The sequence below is a fragment of the Periplaneta americana genome, chromosome 4, assembly GCF_040183065.1.
Source record: "Periplaneta americana isolate PAMFEO1 chromosome 4, P.americana_PAMFEO1_priV1, whole genome shotgun sequence".
Classification (NCBI taxonomy): Eukaryota; Metazoa; Arthropoda; class Insecta; order Blattodea; family Blattidae; genus Periplaneta; species Periplaneta americana.
The window spans coordinates 177,654,475-177,674,117 of record NC_091120.1 but is presented as its reverse complement, the minus strand read 5'-3'; the positions used below and the strand labels follow the sequence as shown (position 1 = coordinate 177,674,117).

General features: G+C 33.3%; 1 protein-coding gene across 4 annotated transcripts in view; it reads left to right on the top strand.

Moving 5' to 3' along the window:
- Positions 1-19,643, top strand: part of LOC138698483 (uncharacterized) — an 883,962-nt gene that overhangs the window by 523,921 nt on the left and 340,398 nt on the right. The window lies entirely within an intron of this gene.

Here is a 19,643-nt window from a genome sequence, read left to right as displayed (position 1 = left end):
TAAATTAGACATTGAAAAACGAGATGACAAATTGAATTTATTTGAATATTATTATAGTAACAGAACATAACCTTCTGCGACAGTATTGGATTTCCAGCCTCCGTGACTTTTCGCTAATTCTCTTTCGATTGCATATTATCCGAGAATAATCGATACTTGCGGATTTATAACGGTAGAAAGCTGACCTGTCATTGGCTGAACAGTTGTAACCTGAGTCGTCATTGGCTGGAAGACCTGACCTTTAATGAGTAGGTGTACTTTAATGACATGTATTAAAGATCTGCTACCAGGTGTATAATTACTACATTTCGGCATGGTCGAGCATAAAATAATATATATGATATGCGTAAATCACTTCGTGATTTAAGACGGCGCTTATTCCGTCGGATCCCGGCCAACTAGTCACTCATAACGAGTGCACCTCAGCACATGTGTGGACTTCAGTCCTACGTTCATAGACATCTATGACGTAGTGCAGAGGGCGGCCACTAGAGGGAACCCAAGAGTTGGAACTTAATCTGAGACGATTCTGTCCGACGCCGGGGTGGGTATCCGGTGTGGCTTAGTGGATAAAGCATCAGCACGTAGAACTGAAAACCCGGGTTCAAATCCCGGCGCCGGAGAGAATTTTTCTCCGTTCCATTACTCTTTCATCGTATTAATCCTATCAGACTAAATAAATAAATAAATAAATAAATAATACATCGCCATACCTAGTGAGACGTAAGACGTATTTATACGGATGTTGAAACCCGGACTGCCTGCGTCACAAGCTGATAAACTTATAACTATTATTTTTATATATTTATCTCCTATCTAGATCCCTGAATATGCATGATTCAAGCGTACGATCCGATATGAACAGTTTAACAATTCTCTAGTGGATGCAATTATTAAATTCACAGTACGTTAAAGATCACTGTTTTAAAGACTGGTCCCCTTAAAGGTCACATTAAATAATACACTGTGAAAGAGTTGTTATGTCACATCTATCTTAAAGTATGCATGTTTGGCGTCGAATCTCTACAGCACTTGAGTGGTGTAAGGTCTAGATAACTAGATAATGCATTCTAATGCGCGAATGGGTTGGCAGCATTAGTCACGGTGTTCTTGTGCCACTGGGCAAGAGAGGGGGGTTGCCGTGAGTGGAAAGTAGTGGAGAAATCCGCCTGCCTACTTTGCTTATCTCTAGATATGTGGTGTAGCTTTCTGCCCCAGTTGGCGCGTGCGCGGGGTGCTGCTGGCACACTTACCAGCACCTAGCGTGGCACCTCTGTCCTTCTTAGCATCTTCTCTTTAGCATCTCAAATCACTCAACGACCTTGTTCCGGTCTGTGTTGTTGACTACCTGCTTCACCACGGCACTTACAGCCTTTCTTACGACTCCTTATCGTGGGTCTTTCTTTCTCGATCAGACATACTAGTCACAGTATAGACAGTAGCGGCCGGTGATCAAAAACCTCAGTGAGGCCAGATGCAACTAGTTTAAGTGCCTCTGATAGGACATGTTTGTTTATGATATTAATTATTCTTGTTATTATATTATTAATATCATTATTACTGTATTATTATTATAATTATTATTATTATTATTATAGTTATTATTATTATTATTATTATTATTATTATTATTATTATTATTACTATTATTAGTCTATTCTTATTACTATCAATGAAAAATAATAATTTCACTCACCAAATAACCTGTTATGCTCTGAGTTTCAGTAATTGTTTCAGTGTGATGAAGCATCCCATGTTATGTGTTAAATTCCCCTTTCTTTCTTTTCTTTTTATTTTTTTCCTTTGACAGCAACAAACAAGGCCAAGAGAAGTTTAATTTGCATCACATTACCACATAACCATTTATGCTGCCCATACCAGGATGCAATAGAAACTCGCGTTTTAAGATTATATGTCAGAAAAATTATCAGCGATGTCGTAGGTATCTCGGTAGTCTCTCTCTTTATTTAAAACTTCCTTTCTTTTAGTATTATTTCTTCTCGAAAAAGGACACTCTAACAATGAATTAACTGCACCAGCATTATTTCTCTCATTTGTTTCTGTTTATATTTTCCCAAAATACATAACAACATTGGCCCAGATTCACTACTGTACTACGAAGTACAATAGTAGAACACCCTCGCTTATGTCATAAACTGAGACATAAGGGGAGAGAATCGAGTGGGTCTCTGCCTGCCAAAGAGCTGGAATTTTGTTATTTATGGCCTAGTTAGGAAGACAAGTCACCACTGCTATTCCCACCCCACTCTACCCTTGAGGCCGGCCCATGGATGGGAGGAGTGAAACCTGACCAGGCCAGACGAGTTGTGCCTCAGCTACAACGTTTTAAGCGTAAACTCAAAGCCCGCGAAAGGACATGAAATGCATTAGGCCAGACCCGGCACGAACGATTCTGGCCTCAGGAAGAAATTTTACTGCAAAACAGGTCTATATACATCAAAGTTTTCAAATACTTCTACAGCGATATATGCTTCATTCAAATAACTAATACATTATATAAAAACACAAAATTTGATTTCAGTTAAGCCAAGTAACTGAGGCCCGGCCTCACTTGCCTCAGTCAATCAGCCGCCACTGAGTATAGAGAACATACAGTAAAGACACCTAAGCCATTTCGTGGGAACAAATTCTGAGTGCGCATGTCACGAAACCGGGTGTATTATCTGGAACCTCCACCAGATGGATCTCCATGTACGACAGGTCTGGCATAATTTAATATTAACTGAAAACATCTTTTAATAATTTTAAAGACATGAGGCAAAGGAATGGCAATATAACCATAATAATAATAATTACTCCCATATGCAATCATCATGAAAATATTCACTAATTGACGCAAACGTTCAAATCACTGTTTGAGGCTTATGTTGGTAAAATTGATCCAAGTACAACATAATACATCATGGCGTCTGTTGCGGTGAAGTGCGAACATGAACGTCAACAATGGATATAAGTATTTTGACTTGCTAGCGACATAATATTAATGATAGGTAATATGCATACAAAATTATTAGTATTACTGACCAATAAAATAAATAAATAAATATTTTACTAATATTTTGATAGTGGTTTGATACTAGCGACATAGTTGGATTCATTGAGAACTAGACCTTACTGAGCTTGAATTTAGTACTAACAACGTCAAAGGTGCCGACAAGATTTGTCCCTACTGATTCTTCTTATACTGTGTACTAGTAGTCAACGAGCTAGCTTCTAGCTCATTGCTAGTAGTACAGGTGGATTCCCATGGTGGTGGATCGGCACTGGGGTTGCCAACCGTCCGGAATTTTTTCGGATTGTCAGGAAATCAGTTGTCTTTGCAGAAAGGAAATTAAATTGCTTTCAGGACGCTAAATGTCCGGAATTGTGATTTCATATTCTAAAATGTCATAAAAGACAAAAGATCAACTTTGATCGGAGATCGGAAAGTGAACCTAGTTCAGACACTTCTTCTATTGTATAAAACTTTTCTGCGATCAAATTACCTTGGTTCAAATGCAATCTAAGTTCACGTGAAAAGGATTTGGCAACATCGCATAAACAGGTGAAGTATGTGATGCGCGGACCATGTTGTACAGGTTTGTTCAGTGTTGCCAATCCAGCGACTTTAACTCTTTTTCAACAACAATTTCTTTTAACTTTTATATTGCTTAAATAGGGATTTAGCGACCTTTTGATTATCCCATAGTGACGAAATTTAATCTTTCTTTGTTGATAATGAGAAATCAAGTGACTTTATAACTACTTCTTGGCGACTTTCCGTACACTCTGTTGGAGATCCTGGTTTGTTTTGTGTAATGTAAATAATGGGGACAATAAGAAGAAGGTTACTGTTCTCCGAGTTGTTATCATGTTATGGTGTTTGATACTGCTAAACATAATAAAGCTTTATAAAACGACAATTTTCGTTTAGTAATACAGTTAATTGAAAATTTATGAATGTACCTGTCATATCCATTAATAATTAATTGTTGTTATGAACATTAATATAATATAGGCTATGTTATTTGATACTGCTGAACACGATAGAGCTTTATAAAATATAAGATTGTTTGTGTATTAAGGTAAGGCATTGAAAATATATATATATATATATATATATATATATAAATGTACCTACCATACCTATTAGCCTAATATTAATAATAATAATAATAATAATAATAATAATAATAATGGATATTTTATTTGCACAATCTGTCACTCGTATATTTCAAACAGAAAAGAAATAACTGAACTAGGATCATCTAACTTAATCGGAGAAATTTCTTCAGTCAAAGTTGACTTTAGTTTGAGACAAATTAATCTCAGATTAGACTTTATACAACACAAAATTCCAAGTTCAGCTAGAACAATGATCAGTTTAACCTCTGATCTAAGATTAAATGGTTTATACAATCGGGCCATAGTGTGTCAAACTTAAATAAAATGGCTGAACATATACTTGCTCATGCAATAGGATTAGCAATGCTAATTCGGAACGAAACGAAAAATTTCTGGACTAACGAGAGGAATCGGCTATCACAACTCTTAGTAAAGACGAACTGTAATGTGTTTTGTAGAGATTTTTTTTATTTTCTTTTTGCAAACAAAGAACTATTAAACAAAACAAAGGAAGCAGTAAGCATTCTTTTAAACTATAATGTTAATGTAGCGAGTCTAGTAACATGTATACCAATCCTGTATTTTTAAATCCTTAAGACTGTTATGCCATCTATTTTAACATTCAACCAAATATTAATACAATTCTAAAGTTTTTTCAGTGTACATTTACTTTTAATAGATGTGTCCTGAATTAATGAGGAACATTAAATCTAGACGTTTGAGATGGACAGGGCATGTAGCACGTATGGGTGACTCTAGCAATGCATATAGAGTGTTAGTTGGAAGACCTGAAGGGAAAAGAGCTTTGGGGAGGCCAAGGCGTAGATGGGAGGATAATATTAAAATGGATTTGAGGGAGGTGGGATATGATACTAGGGACTTGATTGAGAGCGGGAATGAACATCCAGGTTCCTCAAAAGTCATTTGTAAAGAAATGAAATGTGCCTGAATTTACGTCTCCTGGAGTTGGCAACTATAATCGACTCGAATTCAGGACTTCACATAATCCATCGCATTTACAATTGGGGAACATCCCTGCCCTAGCTTGGACTCGAGCCTATAACCATGGCTTATACGCTGTTAAAGCTACGTCTGAATTTTAGGAAAATTACAACCGCGGAAAGTTATTAAATAAAATTATATTTCTACTAATTTCTACCACCATACATACATACATACATACATACATACATACATACATACATACATACATACATACATACATACATACGGTACATAGATTCACCTACTGTTCTCCCACCAGGAGATTAACCTTGAAAGGAATGTGCTTACTATTGCGTCATCTATTGGAGCGAAGTAGATAGATAATTTTATCGTTATAACGTCAGTTTAAAAACCCATGCGCTCTCCTGCATATGTTATTTCCTGTAACTAGGGTAGTATAAATATGTGTGCATCAATGTTATCGTTTGTGCTGTGAGAGTTAGCCAATAGAGATACGAGTACTCACGTGTGTGACCTTATGACATCTCATGACATCAACATTCATTCGCAGCATTACCCCGCTGCGTCTCATTCCTCTGAGACTTTCTCGTGGTTGTAGTAGAGTATACTGTATACGATAGCCTACAATAAAAGCCATTGCTGCAGTTTACTGACGTCACGCCCCGGTAATTAATGTCATTGCTTACTGTTCTACCTGTATGTTTCATTCATTCATTCATTCATTCGTTCATACATTCATTCATTTATTCATTCGCTCTAATTCTCTTTCATCTTCCAATATCTTTCTCTTCATTTTTCGCTCTCCTCCTTTCTTTCTTTCTTTCTTTCTTTCTTTCTTTCTTTCCTTCTTATCTTCTTTTTTCATGTATTTTGTCTCCTGTTATTTCTTCTCTAACCTCTCTTGTTCGTATGTTACTCTTTCGGACTTTTTCTCTCTTTTTAGTTGTTTTCTTCCGCTATTTCTTTTCTGCTATTATTCCTTTCTTCTCTCTCCCCTTCTTTGTCTATCCTTTTTCCTGTGCCTTGTTGTTTCTTTCCTTGTCTGATTCCTTGCTTCCTATTGTCGCTTATTCCTTGTTCCCGTATCTGCGACAAATGAATTCCCTCCGTTGCATTTGTTAATCTCCAGTCATTTGTCTTCTATCGCGAACGGCACATTCAACTGTTACCCACGTCCACTACTTGAATGGAAGGTAGCAGCAGATATCAGCCGTAATGTCCGAATAAAACGCTTTACGACCGCCATTACCATTGTTCCCAGCAGTATGTGTTTGTTCGGATAAAATACAGCGCGAGGAAAGATTTATGTCCATTGTCCTCGATTTCTTCCAGCGTTACCAAATCGGCTGATATAACCAACTCGTAACACAAAATAAACTCACGATGAAAACTATTACAAAGTGTAAGTACCAATAAAAGTATGCGTGGTGTAGATCCCCTCTACATTTGTCCTTTGACTGAATATTGAATGCAACTGAAATGTGCTATATAAGTAATGAGCAGGGAACGGATTTATATGGACTAAAAATATATGAAATATGTAAATATATATGTAGTTATTTTTACCAAAATATGGAATTAAATATGGATTTTTACCAAAATATGGAATTAAATATGGACTTAAAATTATAAAAAAATGACTATGTACGTTAAATATTGGTACATTTTAATCAAACTAAACAAAAAATATAATGGACGTACCTTATCTTCCAATGTAGTTTCAACAAAACACAATTTTTATTGTCTGTTACCATAACAATAGGTTACAAACATTTCTTTCAAGTGCTGAAAAGTGAATCTTCTTCTATTGTCTCTGAGGATAGATTTATACTGACTAAAAGAGCGTTCGACGTCACAAGAAGTAACTGGTACATAATTCAATTTCACAATGTCTGCTGGGGATAAGTCCAAGTTAATCTTCACTGTTGATTCACCACTCATCACAGCAACAACCTTTTGTAGTTCTTCATATCCAGGGTTTTTTGAAAGTACAGTGTCCACCTTAGCTCTTACTGCATCTGCAACTTTACCTCTACCACGATTCAGTTGTTCCATAGTACTATTTATAATTTCAAAACTTTCAGATAGTGAAAGGTGCCTATTTTGGAGACTTTTGAGCGTTTTTATGATGCATGAAAATGTATGCTGAATGTGAGCTAAGTCATTCTTCACACTTATGTCACAGGTAACTGTTTTCGCAGTATCAATTGAGACTGCATCTTCAGAGTCCAATACAAGGAGAACATTGTTAATAGAGTCTATATGTTCGGCATAATATTCAACTGCTTCTAGCCATGTACCCCATCTAGTTAAAATTGGCTTTGGTGGCAATGGAATTTCAGGGTACATTTCTTTCAACACGTTAACTCTACTGGGAGCTTTGAGAAATACTTTTTTCACTGATGAAATCAACAAATCTACTTTAGGGAAATTGTCTCTGACCACTTCTGCCACACGATGAAATGCATGCGCCACACAAGTAAAATGAGTCAATTTAGGATATACAACAGATAATGCTTGTCCAGCTTTGACCATATAAGGGGCAGCATCGCTAATAAAGAATAACACATTATCGTACATAATACCCTTTGGCCACAGGATACCCATAGCTTCGTTGAACAGTTTAACTATAGTTTGTTATTGCACTTTTCTAGAACATCACAATGTAAAAGAATTCGTTCAGAATATTGTTCACTTAACAAACCGATAACTACATTACCAACAAGTCTACCTTCTTTGTCGGGAGTCTCATCAATGGAAACCCAAATTGAACTATCTTTAATTTCATCTCTTATCTTCTGTATTGTCTCATCGTAGATGGATGGAGCATACGTCTTCCTAAGTGTTGACTCATCCGGGATTGTATGTTGAGTATATTTTTCAAGGAATTCCCTGAAGACCTTATTCTTTAGTTTGTAGAGAGGAATATCAGCAGAGATGAGAGAACGGCACAGGTCGATGTTAAACTCAGATCTTACATTCGATGTTGTTGGTTGTGTTAAAAACAATTGTCTCTGCTTGGAATTTAGTTGTTTGTTGGCCTGATGTTTACTAGTTGTAATGTGTTGTTGCACCAGGAACTTTTGTGTAGATGATACTGCACACTGACACAAATTACAAAATAATATTTTATTGTCAGTTGATAAACCATCTTCTTTAAATTCTGAAATGTAACTTGTTAGTTTTGATTTTAAATTGACTGAATGACGTACTTTTGGCATATTTACCGTCTTTATAGTATGATTTACAAAACTGAACCTATGTGTACTCTGACTGGCATTTAACTGTTGAGCTGCACAACTGAAGTCTGTTAAAAATTTTAAATTAAATTAATACAGTTTTGTAACTTACTTTCCCATTGTTGATAGGACTGCTAATTTTCAAATAACTCTGATGTTAAAGGGATTACTGAACATGTGTTTAAATCTCTATTGTTGAAATGTATTTTTAAAAGTTAATGGAATTTTGTTTTGTTTTATTGTTAAACCTAATATAATATGGACTGTTTTATATGAAATATGGAAAATATATGGAAATTAACGAAAATATGTACTAAACTCTAAAATATGGAAAAATATGGAAAATAAAAGTAGGATTTTTCAACCCTACACATTGTGAAACATAAAGATAATGCAAAATATAAATTATATTAGCTTTATAAGTAAATATGTATTTACATATAAATCCTTTCCCTGGTAATGAGAAATAGTGTAATCGTGTAATTAAAATAACAGAAAACACAAAATATAAAACACAAAAGATACAAATATAATTTTGTGTTGTTACATAGCGAGCCAAACGTAAGTTGCCGGCATTCTTACCGCGCCACGAATTTGATTTTTGACGGACAGCGCTCTGGGTATTCTTTGTTAGTTGTTAACTCTAAGCCTGGCAGAGAGATTAGGGAAAACACGGGAATTTTACTTGAAGCGAGTAAAGAGATAGGTTTGGAAGTAAATCCCGAAAAGACAAAGTATATGATTATGTCTCGTGACGAGAATATTGTACGACATGGAAATATGAAAATTGAAAATTTATCCTTTGGAGAGGTGGAAAAATTCAAATACCTGCAAGCAACAGTAACAAATATAAACGATACTCGGGAGGAAATTAAACACAGAATAAATATGGGAAATGCCTGTTATTATGTTATTATGTTAACTCTTGTCATTCGAAAAACGAAAATTAAATATTATGAATCCAAATTTGATAGATACAAAAATGAACCTAAAAAATTCTGGCAAGTTATAAATGAAGCTACAGATGTAAATGTACAAAATAAACAGCCAATCAAGGAGTTAAAAAACGATAAGGGTGAAATATTAAATTGCAGAAAAGAGATTGCAAACGAATTTAATAATTATTTTTCAGAGATAGGACACAAAGTTACTTCTAACATTAATAAGTCAAATTTTAACTCTTCTCTACAAAATGAGACACAAGATGAACATTTAGCTTCCTCCATGTTTCTTTTCCCTGTAACTGAAGATGAAATTATTATTTTGGTTAAAAAGTTAAAAAATAATGTTGCTCCTGGTATAGATGGAATTAAGAATAATACTTTCAAAATTATTATCAAATATATATTAAAACCCATGGTTCATACTTTTAACTTATGTTTTGTGCAAGGTATATTCCCAGATGTTTTGAAATGTGCCATAGTAATTCCAATATACAAATCTGGAGATAAAAATAATTTAAATAACTATAGACCTATATCTTTACTTCCAACATTTTCCAAATTGCTTGAAAAATGTTTAAAGAATAGATTAATAAATTATTTAGAAAAACATAAAATCCTCTCTAAAAATCAGTTTGGTTTCCGCAATAATATTTCTACTGATGATGCTCTTATTAATGTTACTGGAAAAATTATCAATGAACTAGATATCGGAAACAAATGTTTGGGTATTTTCTTGGATCTACGGAAAGCTTTTGACACTATCAATCATAATTTACTTTTGGACAAACTACATACTATTGGAGTCAGAGGTATAGTTTTAAAATTATTCCAATCATATTTTAGTAACAGAAGGCAAATGACCAAAATTGAAGATCAATTTAGTGAATACAAATATATTGATATAGGTGTACCGCAAGGAACAATTTTGGGACCTATTTTATTTCTAATATATGTTAATGATCTGCTAAATATAAATTTAGAAACATTTAATGGATCTATATATTCATATGCGGATGATACAGTAGTTATTTTCAGTGGTTTTTCTTGGCAGGAAGTATATAGAAATGCTAATGTAGGTGCTAACATTGTTAAAAAATGGCTTAATTCCAACTTCCTTTCTTTAAATATATCTAAATCAACTTTAGTTCCTTTTTCGTTAACAGCTGCCAGTGTTCAAAATTTAAAATTTAGCGATAAATATCGACTAATAATACACAGTGAAAATTGTTTAGATCCCAAAAGTTGTAAATGTCCACCTTTGAAAGAAGCCACGTATGTAAAATATCTGGGTATCATTATTGATCAGAATTTAAAATGGCCTCATCACATTACTTATCTTTGTAAGAGGCTTCGTAAAACAATTTATAAATTCGTTAATCTTCGCTGCTACTTACCTATTAGAGTTTTACGAAATGTTTATTTGGCCATTATTCAGTCTATCATTCAATATGGTATAATTGTTTGGGGTGGAAGTACAAAAATTAATCTTAGTCCGTTAAATTTACTACAAAAACGAATAATTAAAATTTGTTTGAAGAAACGTTTCGATTATCCAACTAAATTAATTTATTCTGAATTTAATGTATTTAATATTGAACAAATTTATAAGTATACGCTGTTAAAATTTTATCATAAAAATCGTAATAAGTTTGTAGTACAGACACACAATTATGACACAAGACGAAATATTAATTCAACATTAGTAGAACCTAAATGTCTCACATCTGCTGGTCTAAAGCATAGCATAAATTTTGGCCCTCGGTTGTACAATGCTTTAACTAAATTACACCCAGAACTTCTAACATGTAACCCACTAACATATAACAAGAAAATTAGAAACGTGTTAATATCTTAAATTTGATTAAATAAATTTATAGCCTATGTGTATGAATTAATCAACCTATATTATATTTGTATTCTATAATTTTGAAATATATATTAATCCTACTTTTCACGTGCGATATTATTCTTCTCTAGTGTTAATATTATAGTATATACTTAATTCCATTGCCGCTGTAATTATATTTTAGTTCCTATTTTATTTTACTTATTTATTTATATTATTATTATTTTTTTTTTATTTTAATATTATATCTGAACTGCGACCGAGCACGAGCGCTGCTCATTCGGTCTCAAATTTTGTTAATACTACTGTATCTTCTTTTTATATTGCTTGTATTATTTTATTTGTATTTATCTTTGTTTGTTTTTGTAATTATATTTCTTTATTCTGTATATTTGAATTTAAATAAATAAAAATAAAATAAATTATTCGGTTGAGAAGCTTTTATCATCCAGTCTGTTGACAAAAAATCTTAAAGTTAGAATTTATAAAACAGTTATATTACCGGTTGTTCTTTATGGGTGTGAAACTTGGACTCTCACTTTGAGAGAGGAACATAGGTTAAGGGTGTTTGAGAATAAGGTGCTTAGGAAAATATTTGGGGCTAAGAGGGATGAAGTTACAGGAGAATAGAGAAAGTTACACAACACAGAATTGCACGCATTGTATTCTTCACCTGACATAATTAGGAACATTAAATCCAGACGTTTGAGATGGGCAGGGCATGTAGCAAGTATGGGCGAATCCAGAAATGCATATAGAGTGTTAGGTTGGGATACCGGAGAGAAAAAGAGCTTTGGGGAGGCCGAGACGTAGATGGGAAGATAATATTAAAATGGATTTGAGGGAGGTGGGATATGATGATAGAGAGTGTGTTAATCTTGCTAAGGATAGGGACCAATGGCGGGCTTATGTGAGGGCTGCAATGAACCTCCGGGTTCCTTAAAAGCAAGTAAGTAAGTAATCCTAGCAGAGAACACATTGCAGTATGTCGGGTTTCTTTGTTAATTGTCGATACCTAGCTCAACCGCTTTATCACACCTGAAAACAGTAAGTCACCTCATTTCACCGAAACCCTTAGGCCCGTTTTTATCAAATGATAAATTTACAATACGTATAATTGAAAACATGTGTCATGTTGACGACATCGTTTATTGCTGACGTGGGTGTGCTGTAACTGGTCGGCCAATTGAACTTCTGCCCAGTGGCCGGTCTCTTCGTTTAGACCTTTCTTTAAATGCATCGACATATCTCCTGCATTTCTACTTAAGTAGCAATCGGGATGTTTAAGCGATTTAATGTTAACTTCATGCAATACCGGTAACTTTCTAATGCTTGTTACGGTACACGAGTTTAAACAAGTGAGATATAAACTTGCTCGTAATAAATCACCAAGAAATAAAATTCATGGCAGTTGCAAACACGCTAGCAGAGAACTAAACCTGAACAATTCATATCGACCCAGACACCTCAGCATTCTCTGTACCAGCTTCGTGGCTAATGTCACTCCTTAATGATTTAATGTTCCGAAACTGTGACCCGACCTTTACATCACTTTTCAAACAAGGAAGCGTTAGTGGTCCTATAACTAGAACCTCTTTTGATTTCTCTTTCCATTTGTTACACATGGATTGGTAGACAACAGCCGTAGTTCAGACATTAAGTTGGCCGCACAATTCTATGCTACGTACATCGCTAAATTCGCATCGGAACGTGAAGCCTGTAGTAGCCATTTTTAAAGAGGGCAAGAACCTGTGTTACTGTCATCCTCTGAGGAGTTTAGTGCTGAGAGGAATGCGGTTCCGACTAGTCTAGCGCGGTACTGGAGTGAGAGGGAACAGTGACAGCGGCAGTCTAGAAGGAAGTACAATCATACTGAAAACATTCCCCCAATTTACGAGAGCAGTATGCTTATTATTTTTCTAATGTATTTTTGGCGAGATAGAGATACAACCATTCGTACTTATGTGTTCAGAGAAGGAAAGTATTATAGCAATTTTTATTTATTTATTTATTTATTTATTTATTTATTTATTTATTTATTTATTTATTTATTTATTTATTTATTTATTTATTTATTTATTTATTCATTCATTCATTCTGGTGAGGTTAAGGCCATCACACCACCATAAATACAAATGCAATAAAATAAATAAAAAGAAAACTCATAATACAACTACAATAATATAAATGAAAAGAAGAATAATACTATAAAATTTAAAGACTAGTAGAATTGAATTAAATTTGTAAAATAATCAATTTAAATATACTGCACTGCTGAACTCACTTGTGAAGTGAAACTACTTGATTTGCATTTTAAGATATCACCAACAAATGATTTTCGTATAACATTATAGGAATCTGTTTTTCACGATACCAATCACACATATTCTAAAATTCCAATAGAATAAAGCCAAAAACTTTTCTATAGCATGTTTCCTTGAAAATGACTTGTAACGGTAAAATATTTAATATGAGTAATTCATATAATATTAACATAGCTAACATCAGGAAGATGTTTGAGCAAAAATTGCAACAATATATTTAATATATTAATAACAAAACCATACAGGCCTAGATGTACATGAAATATTCACACACCACTACAAACAGAAGACTGCATATTTTTGGACGGTTAATACTTCCCACTCCGCTCGGCTCGGCTTGGCTGTAGCAACAAAAGAATCTACCTGCAACCCCCCCGCACCGATGGCAAGAATACCTCAGGTCCCAGCGCTAAACTCGTCGGAGGAAGACAGTAGCTTCACATACTTCTGATCTTTTGTCTAAGTTAATTCATGGCCCCCTTAATTTCCATAGTGATAAATTGATATACTGACTATTCCGGTATAAATTGCAATTGTTCAGTTATTAAAGAAGTTAATGAGGTTAAATACTTAGGTATACACTAATTGAGCCGTTCAGACCAGAAGTGACGTAAGTAAAAAATTGGTAATCAAGGTTAAAGTAAACATTCTGTAAAATACAGCGCAAAGTAGCAATTAATATTCAATTTATTTAAACTATTAGTAGTCGGTGGATAGCACGAAGGTCATATGAATTGCTACTTTGCGCTGTATTTTACAGAATTTTTACTTTAAACCACATTATCCAAGTTTGACTTACACCACTTCTCCTCTGAAAGGCTCAATTATTGATCGCCATTTAAAATGGAAGAATCATATTCATTATATTTGCAATAAAACATTATATTACTCTGTTGTTCTAAGAAATACTTTGTCAATTAACTGTTTCAATCTATATTTATGTATGGTATTATAGGTAGGGGTGGAACTTATAAATCCCTTAATTTTACAACAGAAAAAAATATTAAAAATTTGTTTAAAAAAGCAGAAAGATTACTCAACTGAACTGTTGTTTAAACATTTCAAAATTTTCAACATTAAACAAATGTATTATTTTATTTTATTAAAATATTTTCACAGAAATTTTAATAACTTTGAAAGGTATATACATAAATATAGAACTAAAAATATGAATTCTCTGCGTTTGTCTGAACCCAAATGTAAAACCAATGCAGCTTTTTATCATAGCATGAATCAAGGTCCCAGATTACTAAACAAATTTTATTTTAATATTATTTTAACCACTAATCCTCTCCAAATTAATAAAAATATTTGCACTGGATTTATAGTTTGGGTTTAAAAATATTTAATGCTTTTTAATCTGTAATTTATTCACTCTCAATTTTATTTTTGTTAGTATTGGAATCCCCTCCTGAGCACGAGTCTTACTCATTCAGGAGTGGGCTAGTTTATATTATATTATATTATATTATATTATATTATATTATATTATATTACATTACATTACATTACATTATATTATATTATATTATATTATATTATATTATATTATATTATATTATATTATATTATATTATATTAACTTGTATTCATTTTAAATTTACTAGCAATAAAATAAATAAATAAATCAATTTCCCTTTATTATGTACAAAAGTGTTCATTGACTGTCTCCGTGATCTGGAGGTCCGAGGTTCGAATCCCGGGCTCAGTTCTCTGGGTCTCTACAGTATGGAAATTTGCATGAATATGAATGTAATTGAGAGTGGGCAGGATTATTGCTTAACTATCCTTCAAAATACAGGGTGTTTCGAAAGTGATGGTCAATAATTTACAGATAAACAGTACAAACTAAGGCAAGCAAAAAAAACTTCAATACACATTGGTCCGGAAATTAACCTTTGTTGAGATAATGCACATTTTCTATTGACATTCCTCGCTAACTAAGAGCAGACGTGCAGACATCCCTAACCGAATTCTACCTACAGCAGGTTCTCAGAATTCTGTCTATGCATCTGAATGCAACGTTGTGCTCTTCGCTATAGTGAACTGGGAATCCTCTCGGGCAGTTCTGGATCATTCCTTATTTGCTGAAAGGCACGTTCAGTCCGAAACTGCAATTCTTGAAGTGTGTTGGCCTCAGGAATGTAAATCAGGCTTTCTACATGACCTCTAGGACACAAATCTAACCAGATTTAAATCCGGTGACCTAGGAGGCCACGGTACAGGTCTTCCTCTGCCTAAAGGAATATCGCATTAATTTGTGAAACAATATTTATTGGAGCTTTTTTTGCTTTTTTCAGTTTGTATTTTTCATCCGTAAATTATTGGCCGTCCAGTATTTAGATGCTATCCCAGAATGCATACTTGTGTACAGCTCGATTCAACTTTATTGGCCCCTGTCCTTGGGTGTTTGGCTAGTGAGCGAGCTGTGTGTTGCGTCATAAGAAAGAAATTTAATCACAAATGTGCATAGGAGGGGAAGAGGGAAGAGGAAGAATGAAAATGATATATATGCTCGTAGCTGAAGGACACACATGTCAAGAAAATATAAGTCATCATGACATTGTTTAGTCAACAGACGTGGTGGTTAGTAACAGGACGTGTGGAAGAATATTGTGTTTTAAGACGGAGTGTACCGCGACATGATCAGAAGGAAGCGTTAGGTGTTATGACTGCGCGGCCTGACCTGTGCGACCCATCCCGCCAGTAGTGAATGAGTGACTCGCTCTCAGTCTATTTTTTATTTTAATAAGTTATTTTACGACGCTTTATCAACACTTAGGTTATTTAGCGTCTGAATGAGATGAAAGTGATAATGCCGGTGAAATGAATCCGGGGTCCAACACCGAAAGTTACCCAGCATTTACTCATATTGGGTTGAGAGAAAACCCCGGAAAAAACCTCAACCAGGTACTTGCCCCGACCGGGAATCGAACCCGGGCCACCTGGTTTCGCGGCCAGACGCGCTGACCGCTACTCCACAGGTGTGGACCTCTTAGTCTATGTACATATTTTTTGCAGGGGCCAAAATCCCTGAATCAAGCTTTACACTTTTTTTTATCAACTATTATTTTAACTTTTAACCTTATGTAAACATACAGGCCTTTATATTGTAACATTGTATATCATATTCAATTGACTTTTGTGTTTAAATTTACTTATGTATTTAATTAACCTGAAGATGACCAATGACTGGTCGAAAACTTTAGTGAATTAAACTAGTCCACATTTGTAAATAATATTGTTATGGGTTATTAATAGGGACCGAATTTTTATGTACCGGTAATTACATATTATATTCCTTTCAACCTAACCGTATATAAATAACAAATCTTTGCGAATCTTGTAATTACCATTAATATATTAAAATTTGATACTACATATTTTTACATATTTATCCCGACATTACATATTATGGCTTGGTATTGCATAAATCTACATATTTAGGGGTTTTATTCATTCTTACTACTTTAACAGGAAAAAGAAAACTGCTGCTGGGGAAGTTTACAATTTGAAATAAGCCTTTTTACCTACTCGAGAAAGGATACATTTCGGGACGAAACATAACATGTGAGATCCAGGAAGTAAAAGAGGCACTCACCCCTTACCGCCCACTGTATATGAGTGAACAAAAGGCAACCTTTCTCATACAACTACTCTGTATTGTAAAAATCAAGGAGGGAATAATGTCATACGCATAAGCGGGCGACATAGTAGTAGGGTCTAAAGACATCACAAAGTTACAAGAAACATAAACATCGTGGTAAAATGGTGCAATAGAAACAAATTTGATATAAATGTGGACAAGACAGAAATGATGATACTCTGAAACGGCAGAAGAACACCAGAAACAGTAGAAATCATCATGAAGAACAGAAAATTAAAAATTGTACCGGACTACAAATATCTAGGCTTAACAATACAAACCAGCGCAGATATTGACATTAAATATGTTCATGATTTTACATATTTTGGTACATATTCAGCTTATTTTTCTTACATAAATATGTACATATTTGACACCTTGATATTACATAAAAATCCGGTCCCTACTTATTAACCTATCATCACACGTGATCAGTAGGGCTAGGAAATTCATGCCCTAAAAACGTACTAAATATGCATGCAAGTATGCCTTTAAAAACCTTGGCAATAAATATGCACTAATAATAATAATAATAATAATAATAATAATAATAATAATAATAATAATAATAAGCCAAAAATGCAATAACATTATAGGTCAAACTAGACTAGATTAAACTTACATTTATTGTTGAGAGCAGCACGCTACTGTGGCATGAGATTCATTAGGTGTGCCGCGAAACTTTCATTACTTTTCTGGTAAAAATAATTACAGTATAATAATTGCACTCAAAACCAGTTTTCAAAAATAGAATATGATGCTTTTATTTTAAAAATCCAAACTATGTATTTTTATGCAACATAGAATCAGCTTTAACGAGCTTAAACGCGAAAATATACCACAGTAATATAAATATCATGAAATATTATGCATTTATAAAAAAATGCCAAAATATGCAAATAATATGCAACATAAAATTTTATTTGATAAGCTTAAATTTTGATGATTGGTGAAGATAATTAATCAGCAATTAATTACAGTCAATGGAAAAATACATCCAAATGCATGAACTTCCTGGCCCTACTGATCAGTTAGAAGACGGCATAACCATTATATTTATTTGTTTCTACTTAACAAAATTTATCTGAAAACATGACTAAAGAAATGAAAAGTTATTCAGAGCTTTAAAAAATGTATAATAACGGTACAACTGATACCTGAGGATGGAGAAAGTCTATTTATCTAAAAAAAAAATACGAACATGCTATTTATCTAAAAAATACGATCATGCTATTTATCTAAAAAATACGATCATGCTATTTATCTAAAAAATACGATCATGTTATTTATCTAAAAAATATGATCATGCTATTTATCTAAAAATACGATCATGCTATTTATCTAAAAAATACGATCATGCTATTTATTTAAAAAAAATACGATCATGCTATTTATCTAAAAAATACGATCTTGCTATTTATTTAAAAAAATACGATCATGCTATTTATCTACAAAAATACGATCATGCTATTTATCTAAAAAATACGATCATGCTATTTATCTAAAAAATACGATCATGCTATTTATCTAAAAATACGATCATGCTATTTATCTAAAAAATACGATCATGCTATTTATTTAAAAAATACGATCATGCTATTTATCTAAAAATACGATCATGCTATTTATCTAAAAAATACGATCATGCTATTTATCTAAAAAATACGATCATGCTATTTATCTAAAAATACGATCATACTATTTATCTAAAAATACGATCATGCTATTTATCTAAAAAATACGATCATGCTATTTATCTAAAAAATACGATCATGCTATTTATCTAAAAAATACGATCATGCTATTTATTTTAAAAAAATACGATCATGCTATTTATCTAAAAAATACGATCATGCTATTTATTTAAAAAAAATACGATCATGCTATTTACCTAAAAAATACGATCATGCTATTTATCTAAAACATACGATCATGCTATTTATTTAAAAAATACGATCATGCTATTTATTTAAAAAAATACGATCATGCTATTTATCTAAAAAATACGGTCATGCTATTTATTTAAAAAAAATACGATCATGCTATTTATTTAAAAAAAATACGATCATGCTATTTATCTAAAAAATACGATCTTGCTATTTATTTAAAAAAAATACGATCATGCTATTTATCTAAAAAATACGATCATGCTATTTATCTAAAAAATGCGATCATGCTATTTATTTAAAAAAATACGATCATGCTATTTATCTAAAAAAAATACGATCATGCTATTTATCTAAAAAAATACGATCATGCTGCGTTCTCCAGAAATGTTACAAGAACTGTCCGGCATCAAATTATAGGTGAGATATCCTCGACTGAATAATCGAAAGCTATAGCTTCTAAATTTGCTTCAGTGGCTCATATCCGCTCTTGAGATGTCCGCCTTTCGACTCCTGGTGCCAATTGCTCCTCTTGGACATTTTCCAAACTACCTAACATTCCAGCTCTATTCTGGAGTAGGTTAGGAGATTTGAAATCCTCTTTCTTCGGTCATTGTACCAAGTCCCTAGCTACAGAAGTGCACACACTATTACCTTAGTAGACACC